Genomic DNA, 19,632 nt, shown 5'->3' on the forward strand with positions numbered 1-19,632 from the left:
AAGAGTACAAGAAGTCTAAAAATGACCACGTACACACAGCTCAGATTGGGCCAGCGGGCCACCCTGCCTGTGTTTACATTCTGTCACTCTCCCTAGTAGCACATCAGGTTAGGATAACTCACACACAGCTTCTTGTGTATATAATTATGTCATCTGGGACAGCTGTGTGAAGTACCTGCCAGCTATAATAGGGTCCTTTATCCCAGGAGAATTATCCACATTTGGCAACACAACCTGAAACAGTAACAACTCTGTTGGAAGGCAATCCATCTGTCACTACACAGAAATAGTGTATGTATCAACAAACAATATTAATGAGATGCACCATAATACCAAAAGCTTGAGTTGAGTTATTATCCAAGGAGAAGCTGAGAGGCCGTCTTTCGGGACAAGCTAGGACGCATTGCAGTGAAAGAGAGTACAATATTTGAAAGCTGTTTGAAGTTCACAGGTATAAAAGCCAAATATAACTTGTAATGCTGTAAAGAAAAGGTTAACAATGTTTTATATATGATAAAGCAATAAGCACACTCAGACCCCAAAATGTGGGTTCACTTGGGACAATACCCTCTGCAAAAACAAACAAAGAAAACAGTTGAGTACCATACGGTATGGGTTCTGTTTCCAGGCCTACGCAGTAAACTCTTGTCAGATGGGCTTAGGTCATCACTGGGGATGTTCTAAACACAGGGGGGGTATACCCCCGGACCCTCGGGTTGTGTTGGCTCCTCATGCATAGTGACAGTCCTCGCTGCGTGCCTACCCGCTCCCTTCCCACAGACACATGCACACGCTTGGCTATGCGCCCTGCGGCCAGCACTGTGCTTGAATCACCAGAGAACAAAAAAACACACAGCAGCCATTCCATCCACAGACTGGTGTGCCCATGCAAGAAAATAGGGCATGATGCACAATACACAAAGTACACAGCTCTAAAACAGGACATAGAGAAAGAGAAAAAAGAGAATGGACCGTGCTTTAAGTCTGCGTTAGTCTGTATTAGTGTGTGTTAGTCTGTGTTACTCTGTTTTAGTCTGTATTAGTGTGTATTATTCTGGTTAGTGTGTATTAGTGTGTGTTAGTCTGTGTTAGTCTGCATTAGTCTGTAATAGTGTGTGTTAGTCTGTATTAGTGTGTGCTAGTCAGTTAGTTTATGCTAGTCTGTGTTAATCTGTATTCGTCTGTATTAGTGTGTGTTAGTCTGTTATACTGTGTTAGTCTGTATTAGTGTGTGTTAGCATGTATTAGTGTGTGTTAGTCAATTAGTCTGTGTTAAACTGTATTAGTCTGTGTTAGTCTGTATTATTGTGTGTTAGTCTGTATTCATGTGTGTTAGTCTGTATTAGTGTGTGTTAGTCTGTATTAGTGTGTGTTAGTCTGTATTAGTGTGTGTTAGCCTGTATTAGTGTGTGTTAGTCTGTATTCGTGTGTGTTAATCTGTGTTAGTATGTGTTAGTCTGTATTAGTGTGTGTTAGTCAGTTAGTCTGTGTTAGTCTGTGTTAGTCTGTATTAGTCTGTGTTAGTCTGTATTAGTCTGTGTGAGTCTGTATTAGTGTGTGTTAGTCTGTGTTAGTCTGTTATTGTGTGTCTGTGTTAGTCTGTTTGTGTATCAGTGTTAGTCTGTTAGTGTGGGTTAGTCTGTTTGTGTGTGTTAGTCTGTGTTAATCTGTATTAGTCTGATTTAGTGTGTATTATTCTGTGTTAGTGTGTTTTAGTGTATGTTAGTCTGTATTAGTGTGTGTTAGTCAGTTAGTCTGTGTTAGTCTGTATTAGTCTGTGTTAGGCAGTTAGTGTGTGTTAGTCTGTTAGTGTGTGTTAGTCTGTAGTAGTGTGTGTTAGTCTGTATTAGTCTGTAATAGTGTGTGTTAGTCTGTGTTAGTCTTCATTAGTCTGTAATAATTAATGTGTGTTAGTTTGTATTAGTGTGTGCTAGTCTGTGTTTATCTGTGTTAGTCTGTACTAGTGGCTGTTAGTCTGTGTTAGTCTGTTAGTGTATCAGTGTTAGTCTGTTAGTGTGAGTTAGTCTGTTAGTGTGTGTTAGTCTGTGTTAGTCTGTTAGTGTGTGATAGCCTGTATTAGTGTGTGTTAGTCTGTATTCGTGTGTGTTAGTGTGTGTGCGTCTGTATTAGTGTGTGTTAGCCTGTATTAGTGTGTGTTAGTCTGTATTCATGTGTGTTAGTGTGTGTTAGTCTGTATTAGTGTGTGATAGCCTGTATTAGTGTTTGTTAGTCTGTATTTGTGTGTGTTAGTCTGTGTTAGTGTGTGTTAGTCTGTATTAGTGTATGTTAGTCAGTTAGTCTGTGTTAGTCTGTATTAGTCTGTGTGAGGCTGTATTAGTGTGTGTTAGTCTGTATTTGTGTGTTAGTCTGTTTGTGTGTGTTAGTCTGTAGGTGTGTGTTAGTCTGTGTTAATCTGTATTAGTCTGATTTAGTGTGTATTATTCTGTGTTAGTGTGTTTTAGTGTATGTTAGTCTGTATTAGTGTGTGTTAGTCAGTTAGTCTGTGTTAGTCTGAATTAGTCTGTGTTAGTCAGTTAGTGTGCGTTAGTCTGTTAGTGTGTGTTAGTCTGTATTCATGTGTGTTAGCCTGTATTAGTGTGTGTTAGTCTGTATTAGTGTGTGTTAGTCAGTCAGTCTGTGTTAGTCTGTATTAGTGTGTGTTAGCCTGTGTTAGTGTGTGTTAGTCTGTATTAGTGTGTGTTAGTCAGTTAGTCTGTGGTAGTGTGTATTAGTCTGTATGAGTCTGTATTCGTGTGTTAGTGTGTGTTAGTCTGTTAGTGTATCAGTGTTAGTCTGTTAGTGTGGGTGTTAGTATGTGTTAGTATATCAGTGTTAGTCTGTTAGTGTGTGTTAGTCTGTTTGTGTGTGTTAGTCTGTAGGTGTGTGTTAGTCTGTGTTAATCTGTATTAGTCTGATTTAGTGTATATTATTCTGTGATCGTGTGTTTTAGTGTGTGTTAGTCTGTGTTAGTCTGCATTAGTCTGTAATAGTGGTGTGTTAGTCTGTATTAGTCTATAATAGTGTGTGTTAGTCTGTGTTAATCTATATAAGTCTGTATTAGTGTGTATTATTATGTGTTAGTGTGTATTAGTGTGTGTTAGTCTGTGTTAGTCTGTAGTAGTGTGTGTTAGTCTGTATTAGTCTGTAATAGTGTGTGTTAGTCTGCATTAGTGTGTGTTAGTCTGTGTTAGTCTTCATTAGTCTGTAATAGTGTGTGCTAGTTTGTTTTAGTGTGTGCTAGTCTGTGTTTATCTGTGTTAGTCTGTACTAGTGTGTGTTAGTATGTTAGTGTATCAGTGTTAGTGTGTGTTAGTGTGTGTTAGTCTGGTAGTGTGTGCTAGTCTGTGTTAGTCTGCATTAGTATGTACTAGTGTGTGTGAGTCTGTATTAGTCTGTTTTAGTGTGTGCTAGTCAGTTAGTTTGTGCTAGTCTGTATTAATCTGTATTAGTCTGTACTAGTGTGTACTGTGTTAGTCTGTATTATTGTGTGTCAGTCAGTTAGTCTGTGTTAGTCTGTATTAGTCTGTGTTAGTGTGTGTTAGCCTGTATTTGTGTGTTTTAGTGTGTGTTAGTCTGTTAGTGTGTGACAGTCTGTGTTAGTTTGTGTTAGTCTGGTAGTGCGTGTTAGTCTGTGTTAGTTTGTGTTAGTCTGGTAGTGCGTGTTAGTCTGTGTTAGTCTGTTTGTGTATCAGTGTTAGTCTGTTAGTGTGTGTTAGTCTCTGTTAGTATATCAGTGTTAGTCTGTGTTAGTCTGGTAGTGTGTGTTAGTCTGTAATAGTGTGTGTTAGTCTGGTAGTGTGTGTTAGTCTGTGTTAGTCTGTGTTAGTCTGGTAGTGTGTGTTAGTCTGTGGTAGTCTGTGTTAGTCTGGTAGTGCGTGTTAGTCTGTGTTAGTCTGTTAGTATATCAGTGTTAGTCTGTGTTAGTCTGGCAGTGTGTGTTAGTCTGTGTTAGTCTGGTAGTGTGTGTTAGTCTGTGTTAGTCTGGTAGTGTATCAATGTTAGTGCGTGTGAGGATAATAAGAATTTGCTGTAGCGATCAAAAGGTTATCTACAGCTGCTTTTGGAATCTTAGTTTAGCAATTAAACACAGCATGCAAAAAGATCATATCATTAAAATTGAATTTAATAGAGTAGAATCATGCTAGGAAGAACAGAACATTGTTCATGCATGGCTCAATACACTGCACACTACAGTGCACTGCTGCCTGATAGGGTATGATTTGAGCTAATGCTGCTGCCTTGCTCCACTTTCTGAGAACAGTCTAAACCTTGTAGGATCATGTGATTCAATGCTTTGAGTTTTCTTTCTCATCCGTTCCCTGTTAAATACCTTCATCCCACAGAGCCCAACAGAGGAGCCTTACAGACGAGCTGCTTAGAAGGCTGAGAGAGAAGGCCCCAGGCTGCCTGCCTGACTATACAGACGCTTCCCTGCAGGAGGCAAACAATCTCCTGGGTGGAGAAAGGGACGTGTGTTTGTGCATGTGTAGGCTTCCCCAGTCCCTACACCCTGAGCTGGCGCACTGAGCTTGCTAACAGGAGGATAGAGAGGGTGAGTGTCGCAGCAGCCCTTCTCTCTTCTCCTTTCTCAGCTATACCAGCCCAGATGTTCCAGTGTCCTCCTCTACAGCTCCAATGTTCTGCTAAACCCGCTGCCTGCCGTGGAAGAACATGAAGAAAAACCCCTCCTCCTCCAACCCAAAGTCCCTCATGCACAAACGTCCCCTTCACTCCCCTAAATGTTTTTAGTGGTTCCTTTAATCTTTTAAGCTCTTTGGGGGCTAATGGTGCAGTACTCTATTGAAAGTAACACAGCCCCTTACATAAACAGGCTGGGGAGAAAAAAGGAGGGGAATGAGAGAAAGACGGAGGGGTGTTGGTAAGATATAAGGGAATTCTTCAAAAGCATTGGCACTACTACAAACATTTGCTACATTTCTGATTCTTTCTTCTCCTCCGCTTCAGGGTTTGACCTGGCTTGTGGATGGTTCCGTGTGATACAGAGAGAGAGAGATTCAGTGATGAAGAGGGGAATCATCCTGAATCATTGTGAGAGTGCAGAGTGTAATGTGACGTGAGCGTGCATGTTAAGGAGGTCTCAGGCCCCCTGCTCTCTTCTCTCCTTCTCTCTCCCCGACTGAGGTCTTTAACGTAGCTGCACGCACCGGGAGGCAGTGGCCCGGTATGGCACGGCAGGGCATGGCACGGACAGGATGATGTTATGCTGTTTCCTCTCTTCTCCTTCCTTCCCCTCCCCAGGCTCTTACTTGTCTCGCCGAACAAAGGGCTCTTCATGCTACACACAGATATTAGTGCACTGCAGCCCCTCTGATGGTTAGATAACACAGGGGGAGACAGGGGACTGAGCCAGAGACATGGCACGCACAGGAAATCCAGTTATACCCCTCTCTCCTCTCCTAATATAGAGGATTAGGGTACCAGTCTGCTCTAGCAAAGACGACTTGCTATAAGAACCGGCATTAAGCTTTACAAGGTTTCCTCTTTTGGGTAAAGCCAGACGAGGGCTGGTGTGGTGGGCATAACTAACATGGAAGAAATACTTTGGAACTATTGGTAAACAGGAAAGAAAAACAAAAAAGATATCATTAGCAGATATGATGAGCAGAATCAACAGTATCCGGATGGGATGAAAATCACAGACTATAATCTTCTGTTTCAGGAAGATTATTATCACCATATAAGCAATGCCCTCCAGTCTGCCATGAGGTCATGATGCCCCTAGCTGGACTGTGCCTGACCCTGAGTGCATGGCCCTGTGCTCCAGTCCGGGCTGCTCTGTACTGTTCTGCTGTGCCACCCTGTCTGTGTGATGATGGTGACCTGTCCTGACTCCTGAGGCAGCAGACCAGAGTACCATGGGAGTGAGGCTGCCTGCCCTCCTGCCACCCTTACAGAGAACAGTTAGTAACAGCTCTGGTAATGGCACAGCCTCCCCTGCCTCGCCATTTCCTCTCACACTGAGAGAGTAGATTTTGTGACTGGAAGAAAGTGTTACACAACCGACAAACTCTGTAATAATAATAATAATATATGCCATTTAGCAGACGCTTTTATCCAACTGTGCCAGTCTGTGTGTATGTACTTACAGTACCAGTCAAAAGTTTGGACACCCCTACTCATTCAAGGGTTTTTCTTTATCCTTCACTCTGCAGTCCCACTCATCTCAATTGGGTTGAGGTTGGGTGATTGTGGAGACCAGGTCATCTGATGCAGCACTCCATCACTCTCCTTTGTCAAATAGCCCCTACACAGCCTAGAGGTGTGTTTTGGGTCATTGTCATGTCGAAAAACAAATGATAGTCCCACTAAGCCCAAACCAGATGGGATGGCGTATCGCTGCAGAATGCTGTGGTAGCCATGTTGGTTAAGTGTGCCTTGAATTCGAAATAAATCACAGACAGTGTCACCAGCAAAGCACCCCCACACCATCACACCTCCTCCTCCATGCTTCACAATGGGAACCAGACATGTGGAGATCATCCGTTCACCTACTCTGCGTCTCACAAAGACACGGCAGTTAGATCCAAAAATCTTATATTTTTTTATATCTTATATCAGACCAAAGGACACATTTCCACCAATCTAATGTCCATTGCTCGTGTTTCTTGGCCCAAGCAAGCGTCTTCTTCTCATTGGTGTCCTTCAGTCGTGATTTCTTTGCAGCAATTTGGCCATGAAGGCCTGATTCGCTCAGTCTCCTCTGAACAATTGATGTTGAGATGTGTATGTTACTTATTTGGGCTGCAATCTGAGGTGCAGTTAACTCTAATGAACTTATCCTCTGCAGCAGAGGTAACTCTGGGTCTTCCTTTCCTGTGGCGGTCCTCATGAGAGCCAGCCATGATAGAGCTTGATGGTTTTTGCAACTGCATTTGAAGAAACTTTAAAAACTTTAGTTCTTTAAATGTTCCAGATTGACTGACCTTCATGTTGTAAAGTAATGATGGACTGTCATTTCTCTTTGCTTATGTGAGCTGTTTTTGCCATAATATGGACTTGGTCAGTGACATGCCCCTCATTTTGAACTCATTCCTTCTCACAAGTCAGAGGAGACTTGAGGGGGGGGATTTGAGAGATATAAGGAGAGGGAGAGGAAAGGAAAGGACAAAAAAAGAATGGGGGAATAATTCCACGTTCCAATAACTTTTAGACTCATGCAGGGGCCGGTGCCAACCCTGATGTTCCAGCTCTCCTTCCTCCTAAACGGATTCGCACGCACACCTCTACTCCACTGGGAACCGGGATGGAACAGGGAACTGGCCGACCCATAGGCCCAAGCTGCTGCTCCATCCACTGCTGCCTTGGCGAGCAGAGGGATCAGATGAAAGCAGGAAAGAGAGATAAACTCGCTGTAATTGCTCACAGGCGAGGGGAGTAGGTGGGGGGGGAACAATGGCGTGGAGAGACAGGTAGGGGAGGGTTAGCTGGAGCGGAGCGAGGTTGGAGAGGAGACGAAAGGAGAGGAAAGGGCCTAATGGAGTAGCGGGCCAGGAGACTGTCTGTGCGTGTGCACTGAGGACCTGGACCATGCCGTAGGCAAATCAGTACCAACAGGATAAGGGGGGGGGGGGGACAAAGAGAGAGAGTCAGATAACAGAGAGCCATAGTCTGCCAGTGCCATATTCCAGACCTTGGATAGTTGATATGATACCAGTGGTTTTAGTGGGAGCACCTGCAGTAGGGAAATGGTGCTAGAGCAGCACCTGCAGTAGGGAAATGGTGCTAGAGCAGCCCCTGCAGTAGGGAAATGGTGCTGGAGCAGCACCTGCAGTAGGGAAATGGTGCTAGAGCAGCACCTGCAGTAGGGAAATGGTGCTAGATCAGCACATGCAGTAGGGAAATGGTGCTAGAGCAGCCCCTGCAGTAGGGAAATGGTGCTAGAGCAGCACCTGCAGTAGGGAAATGGTGCTGGAGCAGCCCCTGCAGTAGGGAAATGGTGCTAGAGCAGCACCTGCAGTAGGGAAATGGTGCTGGAGCAGCACCTGCAGTAGGGAAATGGTGCTGGAGCAGCACCTGCAGTAGGGAAATGGTGCTACAGCAGCACCTGCAGTAGGGCAATGGTGCTGGAGCAGCACCTGCAGTAGGGAGATGGTGCTAGAGCAGCACCTGCAGTAGGGAAATGGTGCTAGAGCAGCACAACTTTTCCCTACAACATTGCTATAGGCTAAGGCAGTGTTTCCCAACCCTGGTCATTGAGGACACCTGATTCAAAATGTCAACTAATCCTCAAGACCTCAATGAGCTGAATGTGGTGTGTTTGTCCACAGCTCCAACAAAAGGAGGAGGACCAGGGTTGGGAAACACTGGGCTAAGGTAACAAAGAAGATACAGTGGGGCCAAAAAGTATTTAGTCAGCCACCAATTGTGCAAGTTCTCCCACTTAAAAAGATGAGAGAGGCCTGTAATCTTCATCATAGGTACACTTCAACTATGACAGACAAAATTAGGGAAAAAATTTCAGAAAATCACATTGTAGGATTTTTAATGAATTTATTTGCAAATTATGGTGGAAAATAAGTATTTGGTCACCTACAAACAAGCAAGATTTCTGGCTCTCACAGACCTGTAACTTCTTCTTTAAGAGGCTCCTCTGTCCTCCACTCGTTACCTGTATTAATGGCACCTGTTTGAACTTGTTATCAGTATAAAAGACACCTGTACACAAGCTCAAACAGTCACACTCCAAACTCCACTATGGCCAAGACCAAAGAGCTGTCAAAGGACACCAGAAACAACCTTGTAGACCTGCAACAGGCTGGGAAGACTGAATCTGCAATAGGTAAGCAGCTTGGTTTGAAGAAATCAACTGTGGGAGCAATTATTAGGAAATGGAAGACACACTGATAATCTCCCTCGATCTGGGTCTCCACGCAAGATCTCACCCCGTGGGGTCAAAATGATCACAAGAACGGTGAGCAAAAATCCCAGAACCACACGGTGGGACCAAGTGAATGACCTGCAGAGAGCTGGGACCAAAGTAACAAAGCCTACCATCAGTAACACACTACGCCGCCAGGGACTCAAATCCTGCAGTGCCAGACGTGTCCCCCTGCTTAAGCCAGTACATGTCCAGGCCCTTCTGAAGTTTGCTAGAGAGCATTTGGATGATCCAGAAGAAGATTGGGAGAATGTCATATGGTCAGATGAAACAATAATATAACTTTTTGGTAAAAACTCAACTCGTCGTGTTTGGAGGACAAAGAATGCTGAGTTGCATCCAAAGAACACCATACCTACTGTGAAGCATGGGGGTGGAAACATCATGCTTTGGGGATGTTTTTCTGCAAAGGGACCTGGACGACTGATCTGTGTAAAGGAAAGAATGAATGGGGCCATGTATCGTGAGATTTTGAGTGAAAACCTCCTTCCATTAGCAAGGGCATTGAAGATGAAACGTGGCTGGATCTTTCAGCATGACAATGATCCCAAACTCACTGGCCGGGCAACGAAGGAGTGACTTCATAAGAAGCATTTCAAGGTCCTGGAGTGGCCTAGCCAGTCTCCAGATCTCAACCCCATAGAAAATCTTTGGAGGGAGTTGAAAGTCTGTGTTGCCCAGCAACAGCCCCAAAACATCACTGCTCTAGAGGAGATCTGCATGGAGGAATGGGCCAAAATACCAAAAACAGTGTGTGAAAACCTTGTGAAGACTTACAGAAAACGTTTGACCTCTGTCATTGCCAACAAAGGGTATATAACAAAGTATTGAGATAAACTTTTGTTATTGACTTTACTTATTTTCCACCATAATTTGCAAATAAATTCATAAAAAATTCTACAATGTGATTTTCTGGATTTTGTTTTCTCATTTTGTCTGTCATAGTTGAAGTGTACCTATGATGAAAATTACAGGCCTCATCTTTTTAAGTGGGAGAACTTGCACAATTGGTGGCTGACTAAATACTTTTTTGCCCCGCTGTATGTGTGTGTGTGTGTGTGCGTGTGCGCGTGTGTGTGTCCGTGTGTGTGTATGTGTGTGTGAGTGCACGTGTGTGTGAGTGCGCGTGTGTGTGTGTGTGTGTGTGTGTGTGTGTGTGTGTGTGTGTGTGTGTGTGTGTGTGTGTGTGTGTGTGTGTGTGTGTGTGTGTGTGTGTGTGTGTGTGTGTGTGTGTGTGTGTCTTGGACGATACACATAAATATCTCCAGGGATTAAGCATAGTCTGTTGAGCAAACGTTTCTAAGCCAGGTAATCATAATTGGATCCTTGAGAAGCAATGACACACCAAAGCCCATGCAGACAGACATCTCTAAAGCCCAGTGACCCACTGCACATCTACACCTCTCATTTCACACACAATCAAACAGGATAAATTCATTCACTTTTTTTACAGAATTACAAGGGATAAGAATTGACACATTTACTATTACAGCAATAACATAACTATTTATATCAGGCTGGATGAAAGGAGGAACCCCTAGACCTCTTTGCGGACCCCCCCCAGAACCCCAGGGTGGGCCTCTGTCCTGACACACTCTCCAGACATGGATAAATAAATCACCTTAACACAGATCATAATGCCCTTAATGTAATAACACTCATGATTCCAGGGCAGAAAAAGGACACATATCCATTCTCTTGGCCATCACTACAACCCACATGGGGCCTCTTATTGTGGACAGAAGCATAGCAGCAGCATTAAAACCCTCGAGCATCATGTCTAAAATATAGACTGCAGCACATTACCAGGCTCCTTAGCAACAGCCATTACGTTACAGCAGATTGGTGGAGGCCGAGTCGTCTCCTAGCGAGGGTTGCCAAGCGCTATTGATCAAACTTGTGAACTACAGTTAACTACCAAAATAAAGGAAACACCAACATGAAGTGTCTGAATTGGGCGTTGGGCCACCACGAGCCAGAACAGCTGCAATTCCCCTTGGAATGGATTCTAGCGTTTAGAACTCTATTGGTTGCAATGCAACACCATTCTTCCAAATTAAATTCCAGAATTTGGTGTTTTGTTGATGGTGGTGAAAAACACTGTCTCAGGCACCACTCCAGAATCTCCCATAAGCATTCAATTAAGATCTGGTTAAGATCTGGTGACTGAAACACACACACACCCTTTGAACCCCCTACGCTCCTCTTTCAAAGTCACTGAGATCTCTTCTTCCAGTCATAGGAGCCAAAATATTGGGCAACTGAGCATTTTTATACATGACCCTAAGCATGATGGGATGTTCATTGCTTAATTAACTCAGGAACCACACCTGTGTGGAAGTAACTTTTTTCAGTATACTTTGTAGCCCTCATTTACTCACGTGTTTCCTTTATTTTGGCAGTTACCTGTACGTGTGTAGCATTGACAGGGTGAATGTATGAGGAGGAGAGGGAGGGATGGAGGGAGGAGGGGGAGCCCCCGCTGTCTGTGTGGGGGAGAGGAGAACCTGAGGGGGAGAATGAAAAGAGAGCAAGTGCTGTATATACCCTCTGACTCTGCCTGCTTCGAATAGCTCCCAGATCACACACACACACACACTCCCCGCTGCTCAGCATGTGTTTTTCCAACAGTCTTTCAGCATCTGCATTGTATGACTGGAGGGGAAGCCTGGTCTCTGAGGAGAAATAGAAAAGCATCAAAACTGCCTTCTCAACCTGCCCTAAACGGGTCAACACAGGGAGGAGGAAGAGACTGAGACGCTATCATCAAGGCCTGCCTGGGCTAAATGCACCAGTTTGAAGCCAAATGAGTTAAAGGGCAAGTTAAAAGGTAACAACTATTTCAAATTTCAAAGCAGTATATTATTACTGTCTTATTGAAGAAGTCCATGTTTTTTGAGAGAGAGGGAGATAGAGTAGAGAGAGCTCTGTTCATTGTGTTATAATTAAGCAATAAGGCCTGGGGGGTGTGGTATATGGTCAATATACCACGGCTAAGGGCTGTTCTTAGGCACGACGTAACGCGGAGTGCCTGGATACAGCCCTTAGCCTTGGTATATTGGCCATATATCACAAACCCCAGAGGTGTCTGATTGCTATTATAAAGTGGTTACCAACATAATTAGAGCAGAAAAAAGTAATGATTTGTCATGCCGTGGTATACGGTCTGATATACCATGGCTGTCTGCCAATCAGCATTCAGGGCTGTAACCAACCAGTTTATAATAGCTAATAAACTGAGCTCATTTTAGCTTTAGCATCATTAGCAACAGGGAGCTGCACAGCGCCTGGGAAGAGCAGAGCAAATTGGCTCTGAGATGCAGCATTACAGAGAGAAAGAGAGAGAGAGGAAGAAGGAGAGAGAGAGATGGAGAAGGAGGGAGGGAAATGAGCGCGTTCCCCCCAAAAAAATCCATCTCCACCTTGCATGGCAATCTAAATTCTATCGCCAGTCAGGCATTCTCATCAGCTCGCAGCAGAGGGTGCCAAAACATCACTTAACTCCCACATAGACAACACTCACATACCTTACATTCCACAGAGCTTACAGTCCAATTTCCTACCTAAAAATACCAGACATCGTTTGGTGCTGCAAACTATTACTACATCTTTCCTGACTGCCTGTCTGTATTGGTTGTGTCTGGGTGTGTGAGAATGCTTGTCTAGACACCGTTTCTCTTGGGCATTGTATTGTGCAGCTATAGATACAAACATATTCCTTAAGTTTCATGAACTCTTGTCTTTCTGGAGGAAAGCTCACACATCCCCCCTGAGCTGTTAGTCTACGGCAAGGTTAGCTGACCAATAACTCATTTCTGTGGGTGTGCTCTACAGAGAGAGAGAGAGAGAGAGAGAGAGAGAGAGAGAGAGAGAGAGAGAGAGAGAGAGAGAGAGAGAGAGAGAGAGAGAGAGAGAGAGAGAGAGAGAGAGAGAGAGAGAGAGAGAGAGAGAGAGAGAGAGAGAGAGAGAGAGAGAGAGAGCAGAGCGCAGACCATGAATGAGCAGGTCATGAGCAGATGAGCGCCTGATGATAGATTTACAGTTGGACACCAGGACATATACAAGATAATACCATCCACAACATCATGACCTTTACTCCAAATCAAAACTCCAGACATACAATCTGATTTTGTACATGGCTTCCCCCAGTGCAGAGGGTCACAGGGCGTCAACTGTCAACTACTCTCCTGACACCTGAGACCCCAGTGTGTGCAGGTGACATGTTTGGTGAGAGGAGAGTGAGCTGACAGACACAGCACCAGCATCACTGGAGTTTTTGACTGCACTGACCCTTTAAATGCCTTATTACATGATAACGACTTATTTTTCAAATCAGGTTTCATGGATTCCCATCTACACTCCCTAATCAAAATGAATGTCTCTCTGAACAGCACGATAAACTCAACCATTAAATTAAGACCATAGTCAGTCAGAATTAGGGTGTTTGTTTGGTGCAATAACAGCAATAGAAGAGACATATCCCATTTGGGACATCACAACAACAGAGAAGTTACTGCAAACAACGAGCACTTTCTTTTCTCTCAGATCTCATTGCACTTATGATAGAACAGCAGAATATGTACAGTCGGATGCTCCTCTCCTCCACTACTCCTCCGTTTCAACAACAAAACTAAAACAATAACGAAAACAGTGATGCTGTCACCCCGAATGCAGATCTTTTTTTTCTTCTCCCCAATTATGTGTTATCCAATTGGTAGTAACAGTCTTGTCTCATCGCTGCAACTCCCGTACGGACTGGGGAGAGGCGAAGGTCGAGAGCCATGCATCCTCCAAAACACAACCCAATCAAGCCGGTTTGACACAATGCATTGACACAATGCCCACTTAACCCGGAAGCCAGCCGCACCAATGTGTCGGAGGAAACACCGTACACCTGGTGACCGTGTCAGCGTGCACTGCCAGCCACAGGAGTTGCTAGAGCGCGATGGGACAAGGACATCCCTGCCGGCCAAACCCTCCCCTAACCCAGACGACGCTGGGCCAATTGTGCGCCGCCCCATGGGTCTCCCGGGCGCGGCCGGCTGTGACAGAGCCTGGACTCAAACCTATGTAATTCCTACATAACAATACATTCTCTGTCCTCAGTATTTTCATGCTGCACAAAAACCTGTACTGCTGCTAGTTTCTGTCTGTCTCTCTGTCTGGTCCATTCCCACTCAGCTTACTGTATTCACATCTCTAGTGACAGAGTACCTGGCTGATGTTGTGACTGGCAGCCCACAGGCCGTTGATATTATTTAGCCCCCCAAGTTTTCTGAGCAAAAAATAAATAAACATATTATCACGTTCAGACCTTTATTTCCTTTGTTTTGTCTTTATTTAGTATGGTCAGGACGTGAGTTGGGGTGTGCAGTCTGTGTGTTTTTCTATGTTGGGGTTTTGAGTTCATTCTAGTATGGTTCTCAATCAGAGGCAGGTGTCGTTAGTTGTCTCTGATTGAGAGTCATACTTAGGTAGCCTGGGTTTCACTTTTGAGTTGTGGGTGTTTGTTTCCGTGTGTGTGTTTGTTGCCACACGGTACTGTTTCGGTTTAGTTCATGTTCACGTTTATTGTTTTGTATTTCATAGTGTTCAGTTTATGTCTTAAAATAAACTTTATGGACACTTACCACGCTGCGCATTGGTCCTCCGATCCTTCTCGCTACTCCTCCTCAGAAGAGGAGGAAGAATGCTGTTACAAATATATCCATTGTTGGACATAAAAGACTGTAAAAACACCAGGATATCATCTCCAAGGGATTTTAATGTATACAATTTGTTCCCAAGTAAACCCACACATAAACAGAGAGGTATATGTGATCTTATCCCAACGTAATCAAGGTTTGAAATGATTCTGTTTTGGTCAAATTTGATATCAATATGGGGTCAATTTGCAGTGTACAAATTATTTCTAACTATGTTCCGGCCTGCCGACCATCCGCTCAAGAAAACAATCTGGCCGAGGCTGAATCTAGTTGGGCATCCCTGCTGTACTGGTACAGTCAGGAGGGAACAAGACAGTAGGCTGATATCACAGATCATACCAGGTCATACTGCCTTTACTACAGTATGACAGACTTTGACGGGCTTGCCAAAGTTTCACATCTTTCTCTGTGCACAATGCAAATACTGTACATGCAAAGAAGGGACATTTAAAACAATACAGCAGCCTATTTTGCCTAAAACATTTGGAAGTCTGGAAGGTTCTTGTTTCAGGTTCTGTTTGTCTCTAAACTTAATGTGTGTGTGTGTGTACGGTGTGTGTGTGTACGGTGTGTAGCACGGCAGCCAGGGAGTGGGATTTAACACCACGCTGAAGACGACATGACATGCTGGAGTAGAGTAGAAAGAGCTTAACAGCACTTGAAAATCCTGCTTGTGTAAGGACCAACGCTGGAGTCGAGAGACAGGTACGGGGAGTCAAACATTTAATGAGGAACAGACATGGAACAAGACAGGAACAGCATCAGCAAACCGGTAACAAAACGACATACAAACGTTGATGTGGAAGCGGGGAACAAAGTGGGGGGGACAGACAGATATAGGGAAGGAAATAACACAGGTTATTGAGTCCAAGTGAGTCCAAATGATCGCTGACGTGCATGACGAGGGAAGCAGGTGTGCATAATGATGGTGGCAGGAGTGCGTAATGCTGGGGAGCCTGGCGCCCTCGAATGCCAGAGGGGTATAGCGGGAGCAGGTTTGCATAATGACGGTGGCAGGAGTGCGTAATGCTGGGGAGCCTGGCGCCCTCGAATGCCAGAGGGGTATAGCGGGAGCAGGTGTGCATAATGATGGTGGCAGGAGTGCGTAATGCTGGGGAGCCTGGCACCCTCGAATGCCAGAGGGGTATAGCGGGAGCAGGTGTGCATAATGATGGTGGCAGGAGTGCGTAATGCTGGGGAGGCTGGCGCCCTCGAATGCCAGAAGTGTATAGAGGGAGAAAGTGTGCATAATGATGGTGGCAGGAGTGCGTAATGCTGGGGAGCCTGGCGCCTTCGAATGCCAGAGGGGTATAGAGGGAGCAGGTGTGCATAATGATGGTGGCAGGAGTGCGTAATGCTGGGGAGGCTGGCACCCTCGAATGCCAGAAGTGTATAGAGGGAGCAGGTGTGCATAATGATGGTGGCAGGAGTGCGTAATGCTGGGGAGCCTGGCGCCCTCGAATGCCAGAGGGGTATAGCGGGAGCAGGTGTGCATAATGATGGTGGCAGGAGTGCGTAATGCTGGGGAGCCTGGCGCCTTCGAATGCCAGAGGGGTATAGAGGGAGCAGGTGTGCATAATAATGGTGGCAGGAGTGCGTAATGCTGGGGAGCCTGGCGCCCTCGAATGCCAGAGGGGTATAGCGGGAGCAGGTGTGCATAATGATGGTGGCAGGAGTGCGTAATGCTGGGGAGGCTGGCGCCCTCGAATGCCAGAAGTGTATAGAGGGAGCAGGTGTGCATAATGATGGTGGCAGGAGTGCGTAATGCTGGGGAGCCTGGCGCCTTCGAATGCCAGAGGGGTATAGAGGGAGCAGGTGTGCATAATGATGGTGGCAGTAGTGCGTAATGCTGGGGAGGCTGGCACCCTCGAATGCCAGAAGTGTATAGAGGGAGCAGGTGTGCATAATGATGGTGGCAGGAGTGCGTAATGCTGGGGAGCCTGGCACCCTCGAATGCCAGAGGGGTATAGAGGGAGCAGGTGTGCATAATGATGGTGGCAGGAGTGCGTAATGCTGGGGAGGCTGGCGCCCTCGAATGCCAGAAGTGTATAGAGGGAGCAGGTGTGCATAATAATGGTGGCAGGAGTGCGTAATGCTGGGGAGCCTGGCGCCCTCGAATGCCAGAGGGGTATAGAGGGAGCAAGGTGTGCATAATGATGGTGGCAGGAGTGCGTAATGCTGGGGAGCCTGGCGCCCTCGAATGCCAGAGGGGTATAGCGGGAGCAGGTGTGCATAATGATGGTGGCAGGAGTGCGTAATGCTGGGGAGCCTGGCGCCTTCGAATGCCAGAGGGGTATAGAGGGAGCAGGTGTGCATAATGATGGTGGCAGGAGTGCGTAATGCTGGGGAGGCTGGCGGTGGCCCTGGGGAGGCTGAATGCCAGAAGTGTATAGAGGGAGCAGGTGTGCATAATGATGGTGGCAGGAGTGCGTAATGCTGGGGAGCCTGGCGCCTTCGAATGCCAGAGGGGTATAGAGGGAGCAGGTGTGCATAATGATGGTGGCAGGAGTGCGTAATGCTGGGGAGGCTGGCACCCTCGAATGCCAGAAGTGTATAGAGGGAGCAGGTGTGCATAATGATGGTGGCAGGAGTGCGTAATGCTGGGGAGCCTGGCACCCTCGAATGCCAGAGGGGTATAGAGGGAGCAGGTGTGCATAATGATGGTGGCAGGAGTGCGTAATGCTGGGGAGGCTGGCGCCCTCGAATGCCAGAAGTGTATAGAGGGAGCAGGTGTGCATAATGATGGTGGCAGGAGTGCGTAATGCTGGGGAGCCTGGCGCCTTCGAATGCCAGAGGGGTATAGAGGGAGCAGGTGTGCATAATGATGGTGGCAGGAGTGCGTAATGCTGGGGAGGCTGGCACCCTCGAATGCCAGAAGTGTATAGAGGGAGCAGGTGTGCATAATGATGGTGGCAGGAGTGCGTAATGCTGGGGAGCCTGGCACCCTCGAATGCCAGAGGGGTATAGAGGGAGCAGGTGTGCATAATGATGGTGGCAGGAGTGCGTAATGCTGGGGAGCCTGGCGCCCTCGAATGCCAGAGGGGTATAGAGGGAGCAAGGTGTGCATAATGATGGTGGCAGGAGTGCGTAATGCTGGGGAGCCTGGCGCCCTCGAATGCCAGAGGGGTATAGAGGGAGCAGGTGTGACAGCTTGAACAGATGGAGCATAATCTGGTAACAATGGATAGTAAGAAACAGAAACAGCACCACACAAATCAACCCATTAGCATCATGATTCTACAACACAACACAGACACACTTTGTGAACTCCTAATCTAAGGCAATGAATGGGAATTATAATCATTCATAGTAACATTGACTAAATTGACATAGGCTGCTACACTACAGAACTCATGACAGTCGAAACATATTTGTCTTGACATGAAACATTGCTGTGTTATTATTATGGTCTGCTGTGGACTGATATTCTAACTGAAAACTAGACAGAAGACAACATATAGCAGTGATACAAGAGTCAAAACATGAGAGGTCTTAACACAAGTCACATACTCCTCTCGTAATTAAAACGAGGTCTTAACACAAGTCACATACTCCTCTCGTAATTAAAACATGAGGTCTTAACACAAGTCACATACTCCTCTCGTAATTAAAACATGAGGTCTTAACACAAGTCACATACTCCTCTCGTAATTATTACACTCAATGTAATGTCACTGACTGGAGCTGCAGCGCCGTGAAAAAGTATTTGACCATTTCTGATTTTCTAAATTTTTGCATATTTTGTATACCGAACGTTATCAGATTGTCACGGTTCATGAATCCACTGCCTCCCTCTCTCTTTCTCTTTCTCTCTCTCTCTCTCTCTCTCTCTCTCTCTCTCTCTCTCTCTCTCTCTCTCTCTCTCTCTCTCTCTCTCTCTCTCTCTCTCTCTCTCTCTCTCTCTCTCTCATGTTTGTGTGGGCGTGGTTCCCAATCTCGGACTGATTGTCTGCGCCAGCTGGAACCACTTATCTTCCCTTTATATGTTCTGTACCAGTGTTCCTTGTTGTCAGATCGTTGTTACTTCCCTGAGGTTGTGTCGTGTGTCCGTGCTCATCTCTCGCCGCCCTTGTGTGGATTATCTGCTGTGCTCCTTCCTACCAATCCGGACACACTCCCCTGGATTTCTCAGCACGCTATCATCGGAAGATGCGCCCTAGTCCCTGGGTCGGATTCCGTCTGAGTACAGTCTGTCTGTCCTGTTGCTGCTGTAAACTGTATTCATTAAACCATCGTTGCTTGCATCTTGCATCTGCCTCTGTATCGTCACAGAACGATCTGACCAGACCATGGATGCAGCGAGTTCAACGAGTCTGACCGAATTCATTTCCCGCAGTATCAAGAGAATGGATCAACAAGAGGAGAACATCTCCAGCACAGGTCGGGCAGGACAAGCCCTTGCGACACAGGTATCCCAGCTGACCCAACAATTACAACATCTGAGGGGTCCCGCTGCGCCACCTACACCGGCAGTTCAACCCGCCCCGCCAGAGCCGGATTCCCAGCTAGAGCCACGGCTACCGACACCAGAGGGTTATTCAGGTGATCCTGACTATTGCAGAGCTTTTCTTACGAGATGTTCCATGCATTTCTCGTTGCAGCCACGGACCTTCAACCGTGAACAGTCTAAGGTAGCATTCATACTCACACTGCTATCAGGCAAAGCGGCTCTTTGGGGAACGGCGGTGTGGGCGAACCAGGACCCATGCTGCACCTCTTTCCAGACACTCTCCGAGGAGATGAGAAGGGTCTTCGATCGGGCCGTGGCGGGTAGGGAGGCGGCCAGACTACTCGCTGACCTTCGCCAAGGAGACCGTTCACTCTGGCCGCAGAGTGTCAGTGGAACGAGGAGGCGCAGTGGGACATGTTCCTGCATGGGCTGGAGGACCGGATCCAGAAGGAGATTTATGTTCTGGACCTTCCCAGGAGTTTAAATGGACTAGTGGAACTAGCCTTGAGGGTCGACGCTCGTCTGAGTCGTATTGGCCGCCGAGCATGCCCTAACAGACCATATAACGACACGGAGGG

The 19,632-nt window shown here is 46.2% G+C and overlaps 1 protein-coding gene across 10 annotated transcripts in view; it reads right to left on the reverse strand.

The window, feature by feature from the left end:
* Positions 1 to 19,632, reverse strand: part of LOC124010501 (autism susceptibility gene 2 protein-like) — a 511,152-nt gene that overhangs the window by 359,747 nt on the left and 131,773 nt on the right. The gene's annotated exons all lie outside the window — the stretch shown is intronic.

Source organism: Oncorhynchus gorbuscha, linkage group LG02 (assembly GCF_021184085.1).
Source record: "Oncorhynchus gorbuscha isolate QuinsamMale2020 ecotype Even-year linkage group LG02, OgorEven_v1.0, whole genome shotgun sequence".
Taxonomy (NCBI): domain Eukaryota; kingdom Metazoa; phylum Chordata; class Actinopteri; order Salmoniformes; family Salmonidae; genus Oncorhynchus; species Oncorhynchus gorbuscha.